This window comes from Aythya marila, assembly GCF_965140915.1.
Source record: "Aythya marila genome assembly, chromosome: 3".
NCBI classification, from domain to species: Eukaryota; Metazoa; Chordata; class Aves; order Anseriformes; family Anatidae; genus Aythya; species Aythya marila.
Window position 1 is genome coordinate 20,103,807 of NC_139044.1, and position 21,254 is coordinate 20,125,060.

The following is a 21,254-nucleotide window of genomic DNA, read 5'->3' on the forward strand; positions in this document are numbered from 1 at the left end:
TGCCTCTTTGGGTTTAAAAAGCGGGTTTTCAAGCTCAAAGCATTGCTTAACAGGGAAGTGGGACCTGAGGACTGGTGAGTACATGGCCATGACTCCGTGCTTCAGAAAATCTGTTCAGTCGTCGGGACACGGGTAGCACCGTGAAGCAGAGCGGATGCCCTTTCGCGATCCTATAAATAATGCGCTAATGAAACACCCAAAGGGATTATTAGTAGCAGTAGCCTAAAATGCCACCATACACGATACGTTTCCTACCACAGCCCGACTATAAAACAGACTGGGGAGGGGTGCAAATAGGAGAGAAGCCGTCAGTTAATTTTGAGTCATTTTCCAGCATGGTCTATATTGGGATGCAACCTCTGTGCTTTCAAGCAGGATAATTTCATATGTGACACTCTTGATGCATTTCACAAAAAGTCTCTTTCAGTTGGGACAGGCTACTTTTATAAGTAGTAAGATGTTAGAGAAAACAGCGTTATGCATTGCAAATGTAATTAAGAACAGTATCTATAAACCTTTGGAAAAAATAGCAATAGGAAAAGTTATACTTAAAACATTCTCATGTGACAAAAACCAAATACAGGATGGATTTTAAAGCAACTTTCTGAAGTTAGCTGTGAGCATACACTCTTGTCAGCAGTCTCAGGTTTTTATTTAAGAAGACAAAAAACCACAGAACTTAAAAAAAAATAATAAAATAAAAAGTAATTTTACATCCCTTTCTTTGATACTGAAGAACCAAGCTTATAAAACCAGTACCAGCAGCCAGAAGGGACTGAAGCCCAGGTGAGGGGAGCACTCAAACAAGGCCCACTTTGAAGACTGACCTGCATGTGGGCCTGGGAAGGTTGCTTTCTTTTTCCTAAGTTCCCCACTGGTAAAGTAGGCACCAGCATGTGTAGGGAAGGACACTTGTCCCCACATGCCGTATCTTACCGACGTATTTTTGAATTGGCTTCACTAAACTACCTCATAAACAGTGGCACAGAGTGAACACAGGATGCGGCTGGGGAGCACTACACAAAACCCCTCAACCTCTTCTTTCATGCTTTGCAAAGGAGTCTTATTCAAATTTGCTTGAATACATCTGAACTGGTAACTTCTCTGCTCTTAGGTTTAGGGAATTCCCCTGCACCTCCTGAGCTGGATGGTATTCGTCTCTTAGGGAGGAAGCACTTCACAGAATTACGATTACTCACACCTTACAACACTTTGCATCCAAGGATAAACAAAAAAACAAACAAACAACACTTCACAAACATCGATGGCTTCAACTTCACAGCGAGGTAAAGCAAAAAGGGAAGGACACGATGTTATTCTGCAGATGCAAGAAGAGAAAACTCTAGTAAATCACCCAGAGGGTAACCCAGGAGCCGAGCAATGCTGGACTTCATAATTCCCCGGCTCGTGATTCAGTCACAAGACACGCTTCCTCTCCTGGTGAAATGTCATGCTGCCTCATGCCTCTGCTACAGAACACATTTTAACCAAGTGTAGCAAAAGCATGATGATCCCATTAAGTATCTAACATCTAATACCTTGTGAAAACTAATTTAGTGCTTTATCAAATCTCTAGTTTGTATGTAGAGCATAAACTGGCTACATTTGCTAATAGGGCAGATTGACCCATCCCATATATTATCAAAACACATCAAAGTCTGCTGGAGGACATAGCCTTAGCTACTTATTATCCTCTGCATTAACTCTCTCACCAGCTACTCCACCAATACGTTTCCCTGCAACACATCTGTCACGATTTTGCTGAGAAATCAGCAATTCTGAGCAGTGCAGTGGTCAGAGACAGATAACAGGACTAAACCCATTGTGGCCACTCGACTTCCCAAACTCCCGTTAACTGGCACAAACAGAAACCTGCCGCTCCAGCCTTGCACAACAGCACTCCACTGCCGGGCCCCTGAGATTCGCCCTCTTACTTAGATTTGTATTTTTAGAGCTTTCGTCATTCACATGATTTCTTCAAGATTTATTACATACAAGAGAGAAACAAAGCTACATGCCAGCAGCTTCAAATTTATAAGATGATTTTTTTTTTTTTTAAAGCAGAAAAAGGGTATCTTACACAAGAGAACATGTGGCTTAGTAATCAGGAAAGAAAGTGCCAGAATATTACTAATAATAATGTTAGCAATATTAGATCAAATGAGAACATCTTTTGTTGGCTCGGATGCTGTGCAGTCATATTCCTGCCTGTAATATATTTAGGGTATTATTTGTGACACTGTGTAATGCATTGTAAATTTTGAAGCCACACTTCTTAATGGCTGGGAACTAACATAAATGGCAAAGATACTTATTTATTTATTTAATTATAATTGCTACTATTCTCTGTTAGGTAGTATTTGCCTTTATCTGGAAATGCTGAGCCATTGTACATGTACTATCTAGCTACCTGAATTACCAATTATTGCCATAACCCAGAAGGTAATACTAGAATATTCCTGAAGAAAGCCAAAACATACTCTCCCTTGTAAAAGAAACCAAATCTACTCCACTGAGAAAATTCGTCTTTCACTTTTCATAAGTGACTGTATATAGTTCTAAGATATAAGCGCATCCCTAGTCACTGAAATTGACAAAACATTGAATTCTATAGTTTCAATCATTTTCTTTTTCTATAGACAGTTTGTCAAGCTGTTGTTTTTTTTTTTCTTTCTTTCTTTTCCCTAATAAATTCTAGCCCTCCATATCTTTAAACCCTAGTATAAACAAGTAAAAGGTATTTTGCCATGCATGAGGGCTGTTATTAGAAGTTTTCTTGGTGATTTCAGAGCCCATTAATGATGAGCTCATTTCTCATCTAGAGAATATTAAAACCTGCTTAGAGTCCAGCTGTGGTTTAGCATCACCAACCCAAGCGGGCCAATACAGAGTCTCCCGCTGGGTAAAACTTCTAACAGGTGAACTTCTGGCTGGGGGAATACATCAAACAGAAAACAAAGAAGTGGCCAGTGAGTTAAAATATAACAATTCTCTTACTGAATTTAACTGCAAATCTTTGGAGCTTTATCCCCCCACCTTCCTTCCCTCCCCTCTTTTTTTTTTTTTTTTTTTTTTTTTAATTCTGTTTTTATTTTGAAATCACAGGAACTACGCAGCCTAGCAAGACTGTAATCACTCAGCAGGAACCTGGCACAAGGACAATACAGCCACCAGCCAGGCAGCAGGAAAATGAAGGAAATCTCTCTCTCCCTCCCCCTATGTTGCTTAAAAGGGGCCCGGCGTGAATGAATCTTCCCGGTAGCCACCAACAATTTCTTATTCCTTCCGAGCAATCATCAATTTCAGCATCAAGTGGTTTAGTGGATCCACAACTGGTAGTGGCAGCCGAGTAAGCCCAGCATGCAAACGTTTTGGCTAATTTAAAACCCTTGTGCTGCCGAATCAAACATGACAAGACAACAGTAAAAAGAGAGGCTATTATCCCAAATGAGAGTCGGCGGATGGCTGAAATTGGCTTGAGTGGCAGAGACAAAAGAGGTGGAAGGAGCAGGGACAACCAGGCATGATAATACCAGATACAGCACTCGCTTTTTCCCCCACCCCCTGTGCATCCACACATATCACTACAAGGAGGAAAAAAGGCAACATTTCCAAGTTCCACAGACAGAAAAAAAAATCACATAAAAGGATACAAAATAAATTAGTAGCTGGTAAAACATTTGCCCCATGGGGATGGAGAAACTTAACTTACAAGAGACGTTGCCCCTGCGATAGAAAAGCTAGCGCTCTGAACAGTAAAACTGTCATTTCCTACCTGAATTAGTGTCCTGCTGCCCAAAGTTCATTACCATGAGTTGAGGATCGGAAGCACTGATTTAGGACAGAGTAACCTTAAAACGAGAATAACCTGTGGTGCAGATACCAGTGAAGGGCTGCTACCTGCAGAGAGCTCACCAAGTGCCCAGATCTCAGAGAGCTGCTAGGGGAGGGAAAGTGGAGGGCAGAGGAATTAATTTTGCAAGGCATTTGGGAGGCCACGAGCAGACTGATGATGTTCAGAGCCGTGAACCCTGGTGATGGCTTGCAGCTCACAGAATGACGACCTGTGGGATCACTGGAGAGCAAGCAAGTTGTCTTTTGCAAGATTAACAATTTAAAAGTGCTGAAATTAATTTTGTTTAATAGCTGTGGGTGCAGACTCCTTACAAAGTAGGTTGCAAGGTCAGCAAGCCTCCTAAAGACTTTTAAAATGCAGCTTTTTATAGGGACAGTAGATTTAGGGTGGCTTAGGGCTTAAAGATCTAAAAAGCAAAAGAAGTGCAAAAGGTCATTTCCTACCACTTCCAAATCTTGGATGAAGACACATTCTCTATTTCACTTCTCACTCTGCAACATGCACTTACTGGTGCATTCAAAGCTACTTGAAGCAGCATGGGCTTCTTAAGCAGACAAGGTGAAAAAGACAGTAAAATCAAATAAGAGAACCAGACTAACGAGAATGTAGCAGCCTCCTCAGAGTCACACTGGAACGTGTCTACCTGTGTTGCAAAGAGTTGAGGGAAGGAAATTAAAAAAAGGAGAGTAAGAGACTAGGAGGAGAAAGGCAAGGGCAGGGAGAGTGCTCACCATCCTGGAGCAGTTCGCCTGTGATTCACATTGCTTCCTTACGTGAGGCCATTACTCTGTAAAATACTGTAATTTTACAGAGTGTGTGAAGGAGCAGCTGGGCTTAATGCTGAAACCCAGATCAGCCACTTAAGACACACACTTGCTCGACTTCACACCCTAATACCTGTGAGCTATTGCAACGTATCAGAATAGACTGACCATAGCTCCATTATAGGACACTTTTCATCCTACCACATGAGAATCTGATCACAACAGATACAGCACACAGGTTCATTTCAACGTGCTCACTTCTCTTAAATCCTTTCCCCCCCACAGCGTGAGGGAAGCATTGGGTTCACACTGCGAAGGACAAAGCCATTCAGTGGAGGTGCACGCTTCTGACACACAGCACATCATGGGATCACGGGACTGGCAAGTTTCATCTGCTCCTCTGCCAGATCCAGGCAAGCAGAATCGCCTTCAGTGTTCGGGGCAGCCAGTATCAGACAAATGCGCTGTCCTGCATAATGACACTGAGTTGCTACGGCTCTGCAGGCGGAGGGGGCCATTTCCCTGGCAATGAGGTAACTGCCGGTCATTAGAGAGAACAGAATTAATTCAGCCGCAAGCTCATCTCTGACGGTGGCCGAAGCAAGTGCACCAGCCATTTTTCTCTGCCGGTTCCTCAGGGATTTAGAACAAAGAAAGGGGCCCCTGAGAAACACTCAAGACACCACAGGAAAATCATTTTAGATGCATATTAATACTGCCACTGAATGCTGTGTGTTTTCAAGCTGACACATGCTGTCATATGTAGTATTTGTTCCCTTTTTAGTCTCAAAGTTGAATTCATATCCTCACACAGCACTTCAAGAAAACCCCAGTTCACAGTTCAGCAAGGCACTGCTTAAAAGGCAAGCCTGATACAGGTCCTTAGGGCACCTCATCCATCCTGCACTTGGATGGCATTCTCCACCAAGGGACCCCATTAGGAAGGAAGGGCAAACTGAAATCCTAACCCAAAGCAGCCTGAAACAGCACCAGCATACTGGTATAGCAGCGATGGATGAGACTCCATTTGTCTTCAAAGCATGGGAAGCCAATATATCTGCTTCACTGCAAACTCAACTTTACTTTCCAACCTTGTAGTGTACTTAAAGCAAAAACGTAGATCAGCTTTCTGTCTGGGGATAAAGCAGCAGAGAAGTGTCACCCAAGGCTCCAATTAAACAGATGGGAAGTGACGCACTTGCAGTGCAACTCTATGCAGCAAAACACCCCAAGATACCGTGTCTGTGTTACAGATCAATTGCCCAGGAAGGCAGAGCCACAACCTGCAGCTTTCCTCTCCCCTCCATGTAGCAGAGAAACTCAGAAGCATCTTGTGCTGGTATAAAGTGTGCTGGAAAATGCAGCTGCTGTAGGAACACTATCAATGCTGGAGATATCCCAGATCCTACTCTACCTCAAGAAGGTTAGGCCCTTGCAAGCAGGAAGAAACTTTATGTTTGTTCTATGGCCAAAGTAATTACAGGCTTACCTACAGTACTTCATATTTCTCCTTTCATAAAAGAGCTTTGTGTTGTTGTTGAATGAACTGAGTATGAGGCTAGTGTTTATCTGGAAGTCTCTGAGATAAGTTTCAATCTGATCGAAGGAGCTACAACTTCACTCCCTTCAGGAAAGGTGATTCCTTTTATACCAGGTCTGCATATGGCCAAGTGAGCTTCCTTCAACATCGTTTTCTAAAATATTTAAGCTTAGATAGGTGTAATTCCCTCATGAATGATATGTAGGTATACATTTTGGGGTATACTACATTGCATGTTAGTTCACTGAATATAGTACTGAAACATGAACTCACATTCTTCATCTGCGGATGCAGTTTCAAGGAGAACAGTCCAAATCTCATTGAAATACTTTCAAGGAGAGGTTCAAATACTGTAACGTGAAAAAAGGTCTGGTAGAGAAGAGATATTTTTTTGAAAGCTTGTCACCTGTTTATAGGAATCTCTAGCCAGGGCTCTTATTTATTTTTCATCAGCATCTACTGTTGCAGATGAGATCTTCCTATGCCAGGAACCACACAGGTTCAAAGAGAGAAGACCACCATGACCAATACACAGTACAATTTACAGAGACTAGCCAGGCAGCTGCTAGGGACTAAATATATGTTTCTTCTGCTCCAGCCAGGAGCCTAAACCTAAGGTTATCCTGTCCTAGCATAGCACCATATCACCTCAAGTGCCAATTTGGCTGACTGGAACCGTATATATCTACCTGCCTATTCACTTCATATCAAGAAGAAAGCAGGAGGAAAAAAACAGCAAGGTCAGGTACTTACGTATGAGCAACATACCTCACATGAGGAACAGCTACCTCACGTGGACCCAAACCAACAACAGAAAGCCTTCTCCTGACCAGGGCACAATTGGTTGTTAATAAACAGTTATCCACTCAAAATGCCAAAACAATTCTCTTACTAACTGGGCTCAAAATCACAAAAGTACCTCTAACTAAAAGCCTTTTTGTGCATATGTGGTTATTTTCCCTGTAAATCCATAGAGAAGATGAACCTAGGTATTCTGCTAATGTACAAAATCTAGTTAGCACTGAGCAAAGGTGGAGTCAGATTCTCTGACACTCTATAAAGATTCACATCTTCAGTGACTACAAAAGCTGTATGGATGGGTTGTCTAATCAGACTGTCCCAGACCTCCTATTTAAACTCCTTGCCTCAAATTTGTCTCATTTTTATCCTACATGTCACACTCTTAGTTGGTCCTTGTCCAGCAGAAGAGTGGGAGAAACTCAAGAACCACCCTCTTCACTCCAGTTCTCCTTTGGGTTGTACTTGTTTCTCGTGAAACAGAAAGTGCTGCCCCAGAAGCTTGCTTTTTTCAACTTGTAATGTTTCACAGACCTCTAAAGGTCTTCAGGACCTCCACAGCTCTAGAAGATGACAGTGAAACAAGAAATTCTACTGCTCCCTCACCATTACTGGGCCTTGGCATTTTTTCCGGCCCACAGTGTGGCACTATTTTTGAATGACTTCTCTGAATGAAGAGCAGGGAGAGGAGAAAGTTGGAAAAACAGAAATGAGAACTTGGCAGGGGAAAAAAAAGAAAAAAGAGGCCTAAGACAGATTTCTGACGCTGTGACACAGTGGAAAAGAGCTTGCTTCTTGCTTTTCCTCTGAAACACAGAAAAAGACAGGTTCTGATAGTGAATTTGTAGCATACTATATGTATATATATTGCTATACTTAGTATTATTAAGCATCAATTGCAGGAAAGACATTAAGAACTGACAAGCCATGGCCATGAATCTGAACGTTAACTCTCTTCGCTTCACCACCTTTCCTCCTAACAACCAGGAGACCAATACCACACCAGTAACTGCCACAAAAGTTTTCCCAAAACCATGTTAAAAGTCAAATGAATTGGATGCTCACTGCAATGCCCAGAGAACTGGGAAGCTTACTGTGTTTGTCAAAAAACTTTGCTGCAGTCATCTTTGAAGCTCTGTCTGTACCACTGGGACAAACACATTCCATACCAAGAAGTATCAAGAGGGTTTTATGATGCAGTACAAGGAAAAATAAATAAATAAATAAATAAATAAATAATTTATACATCTCATACTTTCCAGTGATATTTTTTTTTGAAATAACACTGCCTTCTATCAGGAGACATCTCCCTTGCTTTCAGTAGGATTTTAGGTTTAGCACATGCAGAGGATTTCCATGCCAGCTGTTATTCTAGCACCATTAAAAATAGCGAGTGAATTAATCAAACCATCTTAAACCACAAAAAAAAAAAAAAAAAATCAAGGAAACCTGAAGCCCAAGATGAACAATGCTGTACAGACAGAATTAATTTTGTGTCTGTTTTCCCTCAGGTGCACAGAGTGGTCATTAGGGAACAGTCCAAAGGAGTTGAGGAAACTCATTACTGATGTTGCAAACCAGCATTCAGGGGCAGTTTGTTTCTCTTTTCCTTTCACACAGGGACGAAGCAGGAAAAGACTTTTGGGACCCAACCACACCATGGCGTGGGAACGAGGTGCCTCCAGCCCCGCTCCACAAACCATTCCATCAGCACAAGTCTCCGGCAGGTCGGAGACGAACTAACTTTTCCAAGGTATTAAATTAAAAGATGTTGAATTAAGTTAAACGCCCCACATTGAATTGACATTTCCCTTTTTTAATGCAAGCTAAGATTGATGAAAAATACCACTTATCTACATTAAGGGTCAAAATATCCAGCAAAAGAAGCCTCTGGTTCAGCGCGTCAGAGCAAAGTCAGTCTTACATAATCCGAGGACCAGGACGCGGATCACATTCTGATGATCCAATTAATGGTGGGATACTTTGCAATCAGCCAGGAAGCAAGGCCCCTAACAGATTGTGGGGCTGTAACATCAATTTCTTAAGTGCATTTAAAGGATTACAAATGTTAGTCCTGGCTTGAGATTGAAACACCTATTGAGGTGCTCTGAACCACATTACAGTAATTGGGTACCTGAATTAATGCCATTTCTTCTGATGGGTGAGTTGAATACATTGGAATTACAGGTTTCTTTTGCTGTATTTCACTTTCAGCCTTTTTTTTTTTTTTTTCCTCCTCTCCTCAGAGCATAAATCTGAGGCAGAATATCTCTTTTTATCTAGTTAGCTTTAATTACAGCCTCAGGCAGAGGCACCCAAGTACTGTCCTAATTTTACCTTCTACTTTGTTTGGTTGGTGTTGTTTTTTTTTGTTTGTTTTGTTGTGTTTTGTTTTTTTCCTCCTTATTTTACCACACAATGACATTAAGACAGGAATAAAGTTACTTTTTCTTGAAGCTTTGTCGGGGAGTAGGGGGGAAGGCTGTTGAGAAACAGAGAAAGAGAAATCTTTCTTTTCCTTCCCATAGCCCTCTTGCACTATGTAAACCTTTTTATGCATGCACCAGATACCATTTGCAGTGCTTTACACCTCCAGAGAGCTAGAACCAGGGCTGCCTCAATTAGTCTTCTATTCCTTCTGAGGTCAGTTCAAGTAAAGGTCTCAATCATATCAAATTGGCAGGAATGCTAACTACCTGGGTATTTCAGACCATCCAGAGTTCAGCTAAAACACGTAGCTGGTTTCAAGCGTACTCCATGAATATAAACTGTACGCATAAAACTGTATGTGTGTGCCAGAGACTACACTTACGTCTAAAATAGCTCGGGGCATAGGGTTGTTTGTAGAGTTATCCAGCCACCACCTCTGTTAGTCTGCAGCATACAGCATAAAGGCTGCACACACTTTCCTCTTGTATCATATGAGTTTTGATAATTAGTGTTATAGCAGGGAATTCCATCCAGTTTTGCCCTCAGCCTATGCAGCACTGACATTTAAGTGACCTCGGCAGTGGTTTCTCACTTGCAGCTAACTGGAACAAACACAGCCACGATATAAAGACCAGGCTGTGGAAAAAAAGGGGAGGGAAATGGAGTGTGGTATTCCAGATATTCCAGTGCACTCTGTAAATTTCATTTATCTGGTTACAGCACATCACATTTAGATACTATTTTAATTACTCAGTTTCTCCAGGTCTATTAATAACTGAAGTTATAATGTACATATACAATGTATTATACACACACACTTTTTACATTCTGTACATATATACCTCCTTCTAGAGATATTCCAACTTTTGGTCCTACATTCAGGATTCCATAAGAAACTGATTCCACAGTGATTGCGCTTTAATTTCGGGTTTGCTTAAGATAACTGTAAACAGAAAGATACAGGAGCTATTTATCTTCATTGCTGGTTAAGAGGAAATCACAGCGTATACCTTCAGGGAGCTAAGGAAGCACAATGATTTAACTGGCATATGAAGGAAAGAGACAGCTTCTAATTCAGCAATACAACTTCCTGACTCTCAAGGAAAAGCAGTTCACATGCTTTTGTCAGATAGCCTTTCACAGTTAACTGTGTATGTTTGTTTATTTTTATTTTCCACTGCATAAAAAACAGTAGATACGGGAGGGATCATTGGGGACCATTCAGCGGTGCTCCTTGTTTCTCCTGAATGTTTTTCAGTGTTCTTTAATTTCCCTTCCCCACTAATGTGGAAAATTCCTAGAGTTTAGAAATAATCTTTGTGAAGCACAACAAAACCTACAAACTAATTCCACATAGGAGGTGATTAATCAGAGGACAGACATAGCTTTACTGTAGGGCCACATGACGATGCATGGTGTAAGGATTTAGGAAAATAAAAGCAACTGTATCTTGCAGATATCAATTCAAATTTCAGAGTAGTTTTTGATTCATTAGATCATGCTCGTTGAAATGATTTACATACAGATAATGAAAATGCAAGCCCCAAGGACTAGTTAGCTGTTTAGCAGTGTATACATTTCATATAACCGTTTCCATACATCTAGTTTTAAATTCATTAACAAAAATTAATTGCTACCCAGTGGTCTACGTTGCACAGCACGTAGCTGTGATATACTTTCTAAATTACTGCTTTTTATCACTCCTCTAGTGATCTCACAAAGTTAAATTTTGCTCTCCTGAAAGAATTGGGAAAAAATTCATAGTAAATCTCATGTTTATTATAGTTAGTTAGAATTAGCAACTGAGCTTGAGGAAATATTTGTCTAAACTTTTCCCCTATCGCCCTTTGGAAAAGACAGTGTGATGCCCTTAGGTCTCTACCGCAGAGACACAACACAGCTCACTAACTTTCTTTTTGGACCTGATCCAGAATGTATTGAAGTCATATGGAGACTTTTCATTGACTTCAGCATTCTGTACTTCAGGTCTTCCAGCCCTCATTGTCCTGTGTCCCCCCTACACCCCCACCCCCACACCCTTACTGAGCTTTGCTGTGCGAGCCTTAACTGTGTTGTTATTGTAGCAGCACATTAAGCATAAAGTATTTCCAAATGTGTGTGTGTGTCTCTCTCTCTTTTATTTTTAACTCAGCTTAGATAAGGAGGAAAAAAAAAAAGTTATTTTTCTTAATTAACTAACAGAAATTGGTCTTGGATTTTACAGATGAGTTATAACGATGGGGGGAGTTAAGGTTTGCTTTTTAGTAATAACATGTAATGGATAAAAAAAATAATAATAACAAAAATCTTTCCACACTCTTTCCATCATATTTCACAAATATTTACAGTGTACACCTCAGGTTTGAAATAAGCCAGGGAGAACTAATTCATTGTTTACACTTGGAATCCGAGGTGGCCCAGTCCCATAAGGGCAGTACAATGCACTGTATCTTTCCGTTCTCAGTACTTATCTTAATCTTAATAACTAGCCAGACAACTGACTCCAGAGTCCTGGGCTTATCGACTGGAATTCGTCACATGCACACAAGAGAAGACAAGAAATGCATTATATAACAATGCCATACAAATCATTATCTTTTAATATTTAAAAGTATGTATTCAAAGTCTGATACGGAACCATTTTGGTTGAACTCAATTCCACTGGTTGTTATTAAATTTGATAGCAAATGAACAAAAATACACTTGTAACATATTTATCTGCAAAAGAGTTTATTTGCAACAGATCAAAAGGCTGCTTCTTACTGCATTTTAGTTACTGCTATCAAATGCAATCTGCTTTTTAAACATGCTTTGATATGGGAAGACTATTTTCAAAACAGGTTAATAGGAAATATATATATTTATTTTTTCTAGGTCTCTTAAGTACCAGGAAATGCCCAGAGTGTGAAGAGAAAGTCTATTGCGCCCTCACCGTAGGTCTATGGCATGATTTCTTTGAAGTGAGTTTACTTAAGGAACAGGACAGACATTTTAACTGCGTACACCAGAAACTTAGAACACGCTTTCAAGCTGAAATACGTAACCTAAATTTTGGTTTCAGTGTCTCACATATAATGGCATATTTTGCCAAGAGGCAGAGGTTATTCCAAATGTGTGTTATCAAAAGCATCAGAGGTACTCTTTGCTGAAAGAGTTGTCTCATATTAAGGTTTTCATTCTTTCTCTGCACCTTCGCAGTAAAAACTGCTCAAGTATATGTGCACCATGGCAAGTGGGAGAGAGAATAACGATTAAGACCCCACACTCCTAAAGCAAGAGGAGAGGAACAAAAATTTTGAACACAGACTCTGTCAGTAATTCCTCCCTTATTGCCTGCAAAATAATAAGAGAGAAGATAGATAATTTACATACAGGCATTCCCAAAACGAATTTGATATGTACTTACACAAAATTAATATGGGTTAACAAATACACTGGAAAAATTCACTCCTCAGACTGCTTCACTCTAACCCAGCCTGTAAAGTATTACTCGTGCTAGGTTTTAATACTTTCTGCAATGGGATTCCTCCAGCATAAGACATTGGAGTAGCATTCAAAAAGACTATCGCTGCTAGTGAGGGTATTTCCCAAATTGCTATTCCACATCAAAAACTTTTGAAGCCTACCCTAGGCCAAACCCTGTACTAAACCACAAACCACAGTAAATCAATTAGTTAATCAATCCCATCAGGCAATCAATTAACATGAACTAAGAAAACCCTGAGCAGACATATTCTTGTGTGAACAAAGGTCACTCACTGGGGCCTTTGTGTGTCTATTCATATTAGTTTAAGTCCAGGTTTAGGAGGAGAAATTTTCCTGTGATAACAGTTCTTTGTATTGATGTGTCAGCATAGACACCTAGTCTCTGTGTCTGGCAGAGATCATCTGTATTTTTACTCACATAGTAACGAGAGGCCACTTTTAGCAGAAGAAATCAGAGATTTGTGTTTCGTAGTAGTGAGTGAGGTGAGGCCTCCTTCAGTTCCAGTGAAAGGACTTTTTGCATGAGGATTTGTAATGATACCCAAACAAGAGAGCAAACTGGGCTTTTTCAAGCATACACCTTGAAAACTGCAAATGCGAGAGAATTTATGACCATCCCCAAGACTTTGGTCGATGTTGCAAAGCCAAGTTTGATTCCATTTGCTAGGTTCAACCTAAGAGTTGGGACAAGCATGTTTTGAACTTCTAGAGAAACACCTGCTCTGTAACACCTGCGATACAACTTCCTTTCTAATCAGAACTATAAAATAATTATAGTAATTAATGCTATTTTATAATCATGTGGTAATTACCATTCAGGGATAATCCACAAGTCAGTGATAAATTCATTGTCAGATTTGCAACATATCTGCCGCCTACTAAGCAGGTGACGTTAATTCCATACATTAACTGGGGACACTGAATTCTTGGGGTGTGGGAAAGAGTCCACACACAAGGTTTGCAAAGCTCAGAGCAAAGTAGAAGCAGAGCCAAACATAGTAGGCAACCAAAATGCTGTGAAAGTGAAATATTGTATGTGACCCAGCCCTGATGTCTGGGACTACAGGTTTGTTGTGTGAAATTGTATGCTGGTGCACATGGCACAGCCAAGCCAAACAATTCATAACCAGAACAACCCACTTTCCTTCCTATTCCCACATGCTGTATTGGTTTCATTGGTTTACCAGGTGAACCTAAAGTAATGTCATAATGCTCATTCACCACCAATATTTATAATTTCGATGTGGTTGTGCTATGATGTTGCTCATCAGAGTAATGCTTCTCACAGACAACTAAACTGTATAGCACCAAGTCTTGTTTACCTCCAAAATCTTCCATGAGTTCAAATCTCCCTTCTGCATCACTCCTCTTCCACTAAACAAACTACATTTTTTAGTATCAAATAAAAGCTAGCAAGGCTATTCAAATTTTAGTCAAAGTCAGAGAAAGAAAGATGTGCAGAACAGCTGAGAATTCGCCTAACTTGGGATAGGAAAAAAAAATGCAAAGGTATGAAAATGTATTCAACAGTGCTCTCAGTGCTCAGATCCAGCGGTGACAGGGCTATAAGCAGATGCATTAGTCTGGAAATATATCAAGGTTAGATTAAGCTGCAGAGTTTCCATTTTATTAATGGTCTTCAATCTGACTCCTTAATAAAATGGAAGCCATTTGTAAAATTTTGATCAGAATCCACACTTAGCTTTCAAATGCTTGCAACCTTTGGGTATATTCAGGAACAAATTTTGGAGAGCCTATGCCTAAAACTGAAGGAGAGAAGGGGATGAGAAGGAGAAAATGAGGTGAATCAGACCTTGAAGTGAATTATTATGTAAACTATGAGTTAGGCTAAACGAAGAAACCATTGGGACAGCATGTTTTTTTTTTTTTTTTTTGCATAGATCACAGAGATATTATGCTGGACCACTGCAGCATCTGCCACGGTGGTGTAACTAGAAGAGTAAATATCTAAGATGTTAATATTTAAATATTGTCCTGAATGACATATTGGAGCCACTAGAGCATTGCTTGGGACTGGAAGGCTTGGGCTGTCACCAGGCTTACTACGGAGCTTGAATAAGCATTGCAAGTAATGCAATGTTACATCACTATCCACTTGTTCAAGTTTTCTCTGATCTGATGTCATGGAACAAGAGAAGGAATGGTTTTATATAGCAGTTACTGGAAAGGGAAGTGTTGTTGGATAACATAAAAGTGACATAGAAAGGAAGTTCCCAGAAAATCACCCCTCAGTTGTATCTCTCAACCAGACAGTAGCCTGCATGGAAAGAAATTAAAATTCATACTTAGAACATAAAAAGAAGCTGAAACTCAGAACTATGTAACAATCTAATTTAATAGCAAACCTGCTGCAAATGTGTATGCTGTGCTGCTGCCCTTCTGGTATCTGAAGTCTGAGAAAGAAATTTTAAAGGAAGTATTAATCATATATGGCAGTTTGTGGATGAACTGACTATAGGCTACACAAAAGTTTCAGAAATGGCTTTGACTAGGCTTTTCTCTGGCAAGTGTTTTGATCCAACACAAAATGCAAGTACTAAAATCAGAGTATTTGAGTCCTTCTTTTTAGCCTTCAGAGAGGGAGAATTTCATTGCACAGATCTCCAAGCACCATCAGTATATCCAAAAAAATCCAAGGAGAAAAGTAGAGCATCAACTACACTGATGAACAGTTGCATTATCTGAGGCCATGGCCTTTGTTAGCGGGCAGAGACTTTTCCTAACACTTGAACCTGATGACGTCTATACTAATAAAGCTTACATCCATAACAAAGCATAAGCACTTCCTCTGGGAAAGACCCAGAGCTATCAGGAAGGACAACATGCTACTGTGACAAATTAAAAGTCTGTTTCTCTCCCTTTGACTTTGATATCTGCTTGGATGACATTTGCGGCAGTGATGGGGACAATGTTACAGAAAGAACCTTGATTAGTCTAGCCAGGACAAAGTCACCTATTATCCTAGGAGACAAATTTGGAAATTTTTAATAAAACTAGTCATTGTCACTTTACCTTCCACCTCAGGCTCCCTGTGACCCCAACAGAAAATACAGAACATGTTTATTCAGATTAACTGAACTATTTCTATAGGTGATACCTCCATCCACTCTTCATAACACATTTACCTGTATGTTCACTGACTAGCTGATAAACACAACTTAAATGCCAGATAAGCATAAGCAACTTCTCTATTCAGTGTGCAAAATATTTGTTGTTTGACCCAGAATGAAATAGGCTGTTTAAGACAAAAAACTACATATAATTACAAAAACATTACTGTTCTACAATCTGTACTCCTACAAAACATTTTCCTCATAATCTACATAAGATAGCAATATCACACACATTAGGGGCTTACTGTTATTGTATAACCTTTGGGATTCTGGCAGTACAGAATCATAGAATATCTCAAGTTGGAAGGGACCCCCAAGGATCATTGGATCCAGCTCCTGGCTCCACACAGGACCACCAGAAAAACAGAGTGTATGTCTGAGAGTGCTGTTCAAACGCTTCTTGAGGTCCAGCAAGCTCTGTGCCATGACCACTGCCCTGGGGAGCCCATCCCAGTGCCCGACCACCCCCTGGGTGCAGAACCTTTCCCTAACTCCCAGCCTGACCCTCCCCTGTCCCAGCTCCATGCCGTTCCCTCAGGTCCTGTCGCTGTCCCCAGAGAGCAGAGCTCAGCACCTGCCCCTCCGCTCCCCTCGTGAGGGAGCTGCAGGCCACCATGAGGCCTCCCCTCAGCCTGCTCTGCCCTGGGCTGAACAAATCAAGGGGCCTCAGATGCTCCTCATTTGTCTTCCCCTCTTCACCATCTTTGTAGCCCTCCTTTGGATGCTCCCTAATAGCTTTTTAGATGAGAAGACCCTGGACAGCATATATTAAGCTGAGACCTTCTTGAAATCACGTGCACAGTGAAATCAGATGTATCAAGGTCCTTAACTCTCTTAGGCCTCTATGCAAATCATTCTACTCTTACTTTTTGAAGTTACATTCAGTAATATGATGGCACACCAGAGTTGATAAATTCAAGTGAAGCTCAAGAGCATGGAACATGAAAAGAAAAATGAATACCCACCTCTGAAATAAACTAACCAAGTGAGTCAATATCTTGAAGCTTTTCTAGGGGACTGCAGCTAGACTTAAACTGAAGGCTTTGTAGTGTCCATCTCATACTGAAATAGACAGTGTTCAGCAAGGTGTTAATCCAATGCAACACACAAACTAGCAGTTTATTTAAAACAAAACTTGATCCTTATTGGGAGCTGAAATATTTGAAGCACACACAAGTAAAACTAATTTAACCTTTGAAAAGTTATCTCCGGAGGGAAGAATAGAAATCCCTTTATAAGATTTTTAAGCACTGCAATTATTGACGAGGACTATATTACTTCAGTTTTCTCTGATCAGAAAAAAAAAAGCAAAGCCACAGGAGACATCAGCAGCTGTCAGGCTGTTTTCCAACTGCAATGAGGTAGTTTACAGTGGGCTTGTGCCAGTCTCTTAAGACCCAGTTAAGAAGCCTTTTTAAAATGCCTTAAAAAGCCAACTCATACATTAATCAAGTTGAGCCCTCATCCATACTTACTGCAATACATCAATTACCATGTCTTTTTTTTTTTTTTTTTTTTTTTTAATAAATTCCAGTTGACAGCAGACACCTTATTAAGGCTCACTAAAATGATACAATAAGTAAAAGGCTATTAATATTGCTTTTTTTCCCTGCTGCTATTGTCTTGCCGCACTGGTCTGCAAACAAATTCAGGCTGCATTACAATTAATGCCAATGGAACTCCTTCTAACGACTTCCAGCTTGCTAATTTTTTACGCTAATAATAAAAAAAAGGCATTGCTATGCAAGAACGGCCCCCTTTTATCATGCTCGCATGGCACACTAGAGAGCTCCTGCCATTGTTCACATGAAAGACAATTAAACCCAGGAACATCAAACCCAAAAATGACAATCTGCTAACCAGCACTGGGTATTGCTGAATTCTTTTCTCTATTTTCTGAACTGATAGAAAACAATTCTCCAAAGACACTTCCCTTCCCCCATGCCCACCCTTTGGAAAAAGAAAAAGTTTGAAAAATACCCTCACTGATTTATGCATCTCTGCTCAGAATTTATTAACTGTCTAGGGCTAATTTCACTCTTGCATGTCTATTGCTTCCAGGTTTGAATTCTGGACACATCTCAAGAAATGCAACAATAATATTGTCCACATAGTTTCACATTTAAAAATAAACACTTTTTTTTTTTTTCCTCCTGGTTTATGCTTTCTGGAACACTGTATAAAATGCCCAAGGCAAGAGGATGAAGCCAGTGTGGTAATAAGTTTATTTCTCCCAATCTTCTAGGGACAGGGATGGACAGAGAAAGGGGTCATAAGGTTTATTCAAAATTAAGCACATTCACAATGTTAATTTAGAGTAAAGGTAACTTCTCTTAAAGGTGTTTTTTTCCTGTGCCCTCTGTCATGCAGCTTAAGACCTAGTTTTACAGCAATATTTTCAGGTTTGCACCCTGGAATATACACACACGCATATTTAACTTTTTTTTTTTTTTTTTTTAATAAATAAATAAACTGTCCTTTCAAACCACAAGTATTTATAGACAGTATTGTAGACATGAACAATTGCACTACTTGGTACCTCTGTAATAACTTTCAGAAAAGTGTTTCAAAGCAGTTTACTATTCATTTATTCTCACAAAACCTCTAAGAAGTAGGTGTTGTTATACCTGTTTTAAACGTATATAAATTAGGTGAAAGAAAGGTTAAATGACATTTCTAAGACCATGATGCATGCATAGCAGCAATACAACTATAATCTCAAAAATCCATCTCTCACCATGAAGACACTTCAAAAACTTGGAGGAGTTTTCAGCTCAAAATAAGTGTTAAGAATATACTTTAAATGCATCATTATTCAGGATCTTACTTGCCTAACTTCAAGGATGCCCATAAGCCCTACTGGATTTCATTCAACTCCAGCTGTCCTGAATACAGGTACTTAACCTGTGCCTATACATGTCCTAGCAACTTGGGGCCCAGTCCAGCAAGTTTATCCTGCACACCACAGGACATAAGTATTTATTGCAAGAAACCCCAAGAAGTTTAAGCTACAATAAATAACCATTTCATATTCTGAAATATTCATGCTATTAATAAGTCTGTGAGTGTATATATATGTATGTTGCATACATGGTGACAAGAAGTAATTTGTGATTGCTACAGACCTGGTATGAATAATGACTGGCAGAGCTTTGACTGAAGGATGCAAGTCTTATGAGAAATTCAAATTAAATTTGGTACCAAATCACAGAATTCTGTACAAATACCAGACCTTTTAAGCATGCAGAGGTAGAAGGAATTTAAGTTTTAAACAAGAAACTGGGAAATTCCCATCACCCTTTTGTAATACAAAATTATTTCCCACCCTCTTAGGCTGAAGGACATCAGGCCTTTTACCTGTCACTTGAGCAGGCCTGAATATTTCCAGGCTTTTTCTGAAGCCTCTGCTTCAGACCAAAGAAGTTGCAGTAAATTCTACATTTGGGAGAAAAGAACATTTTTGTGTTGTTGTTTAATAGCCACTGAGAGCTGTGGAGTGTTAAGAATATACCCCAAGAAAGATGGATTAGTAGGAAGTGGCCAAAAGAGGCCATAAAATGTGCATTATAAATGCAATTCATCACATAACTGTGCAATTTGTCAAATGGATATTGTACCTTGCATAGTGTCTTTTGGGACAGAAGCAAAAGAAAAAGGCCTGAGAGATAACAGTTCTATTCCTGGCTCTGCTACTGGTTCTCTTTTTGACCTTGGAAAAGGCTTTTTAGCCAAAATATGTAGACCGTTTTCTACTTTTGTTATTGCACATCCAACTTTATTTTGATTAGGCTCATAGTTGCACTTCTAAAATTGCACTGTCCTGAACCCAGAGAACTAGGAGACACCTGACACAGAAATCAGACTTTTCAAAAGTCTGTTAGCCTAGGGGCTGTGTCTATGTGTGTGTCTTAAGCATAAAATAGAAAAGATAAGGTAAATATCTTAAAAGAGACACTACAACAATTAACTTGATATTTTCACAGGTGTGATTAAATAGAGATAGCAAGGTTTCATCATTCAACTAAAATGGCCCTAAAATAATTGCTACCAAATAATGCAAAGTAGAAACACCTTCTCTTATTGGCGTTGCAACACCATGACTTCATTGCAATCAATACCTGCCAGACGTAACTCAGTCTGCTAAAACATAGCTATCATAGCTATGCAGCCTAAACCAGCCGTCCAGAACTGCTCTCTTTATTAGCCAATGGGTTGAAATACCTTCTTAGCCACTAACGAGGGATTCAACTATGTGAATGCTGAACACATGATCCATGACTGTTAACTCCCAAACAAGAAAGCTCCTTGTGTTGCTACAACACAAGGAGTAAGGCCCAAAGTGCTTCCCAAACTGGGTGCACCTTGGTGACTGTGGGAGCAGGGACACAGAAAACTGCTGGAAGCAGCTGTGCTGTGTTAATGTGTTGTTGTTGAGAAAACTGGTCAACAGCGGTGAGCAATTGCTCACAAGAGCTCTCCAGTCCAACTTCAGTAGCTTCACTCACTGCACCTACTCCCAGAGCAGGAAAAGTTCACATTACCTTGCTCTGCTAAGGCATTAAGCTCCTTAATAGCCCAGTTAGACCCATCCCATCTTTTGTCATGCTCCATCCAAACGTGCATTATTTGGGCTACAAGGAACACAATTACTATCATTCACCTTCAAGTTACGCTTCTTCTCTGAGATAAAAACCAGGATGTCCCTTCAACTTGGTAGTTGTGGTATCAACAAACACACCTGCATTACTAGCATACAGTAAAAGGTCCTTTTGCATCTTGATGAGACACATGGAGCAGCCTATGACCTGTCTGCCTCAACACTGATGGAGAAGCCAAGAAGCAATGGGTAACTTCCAGAGGTGGGGATGCTGCTTTGTTGATCTGAACCACTGGATGCTTAGTTGGCAACTTGACCCTGGAGGTAGATATATTCAGTGCCACTTCCATCTACCCCTTTCTACCTTTCTTTCTTTTTAGTTCCCTCTGTGATAGAGAGTCAAAGACCTTTTTTTTTTTTTTTCCCCCCTGTGATGGAGACTTTGACTCTACAGTGGAGTACAGACTTTCACTCCATGTGAGCCTGCTGCTTTATGACTGTGATTGCACACAGGGACTGCATATAAACCACTGCCATTCCTCAACACAGCTTGCTAGGATTAAAAAAAAAAAACAACAACACCCAAAACACACAAAAAAAAAACACACTAAATTTTTCTAGTTTTGTTTATTTTTCCTCCCCAAAAGAC

The 21,254-nt window shown here is 40.1% G+C and overlaps 1 protein-coding gene across 10 annotated transcripts in view; it reads right to left on the reverse strand.

Annotated features, from left to right (window-relative positions):
- The window catches only part of ESRRG (estrogen related receptor gamma), a 402,038-nt gene that overhangs the window by 231,621 nt on the left and 149,163 nt on the right, over positions 1-21,254 (reverse strand). The window lies entirely within an intron of this gene.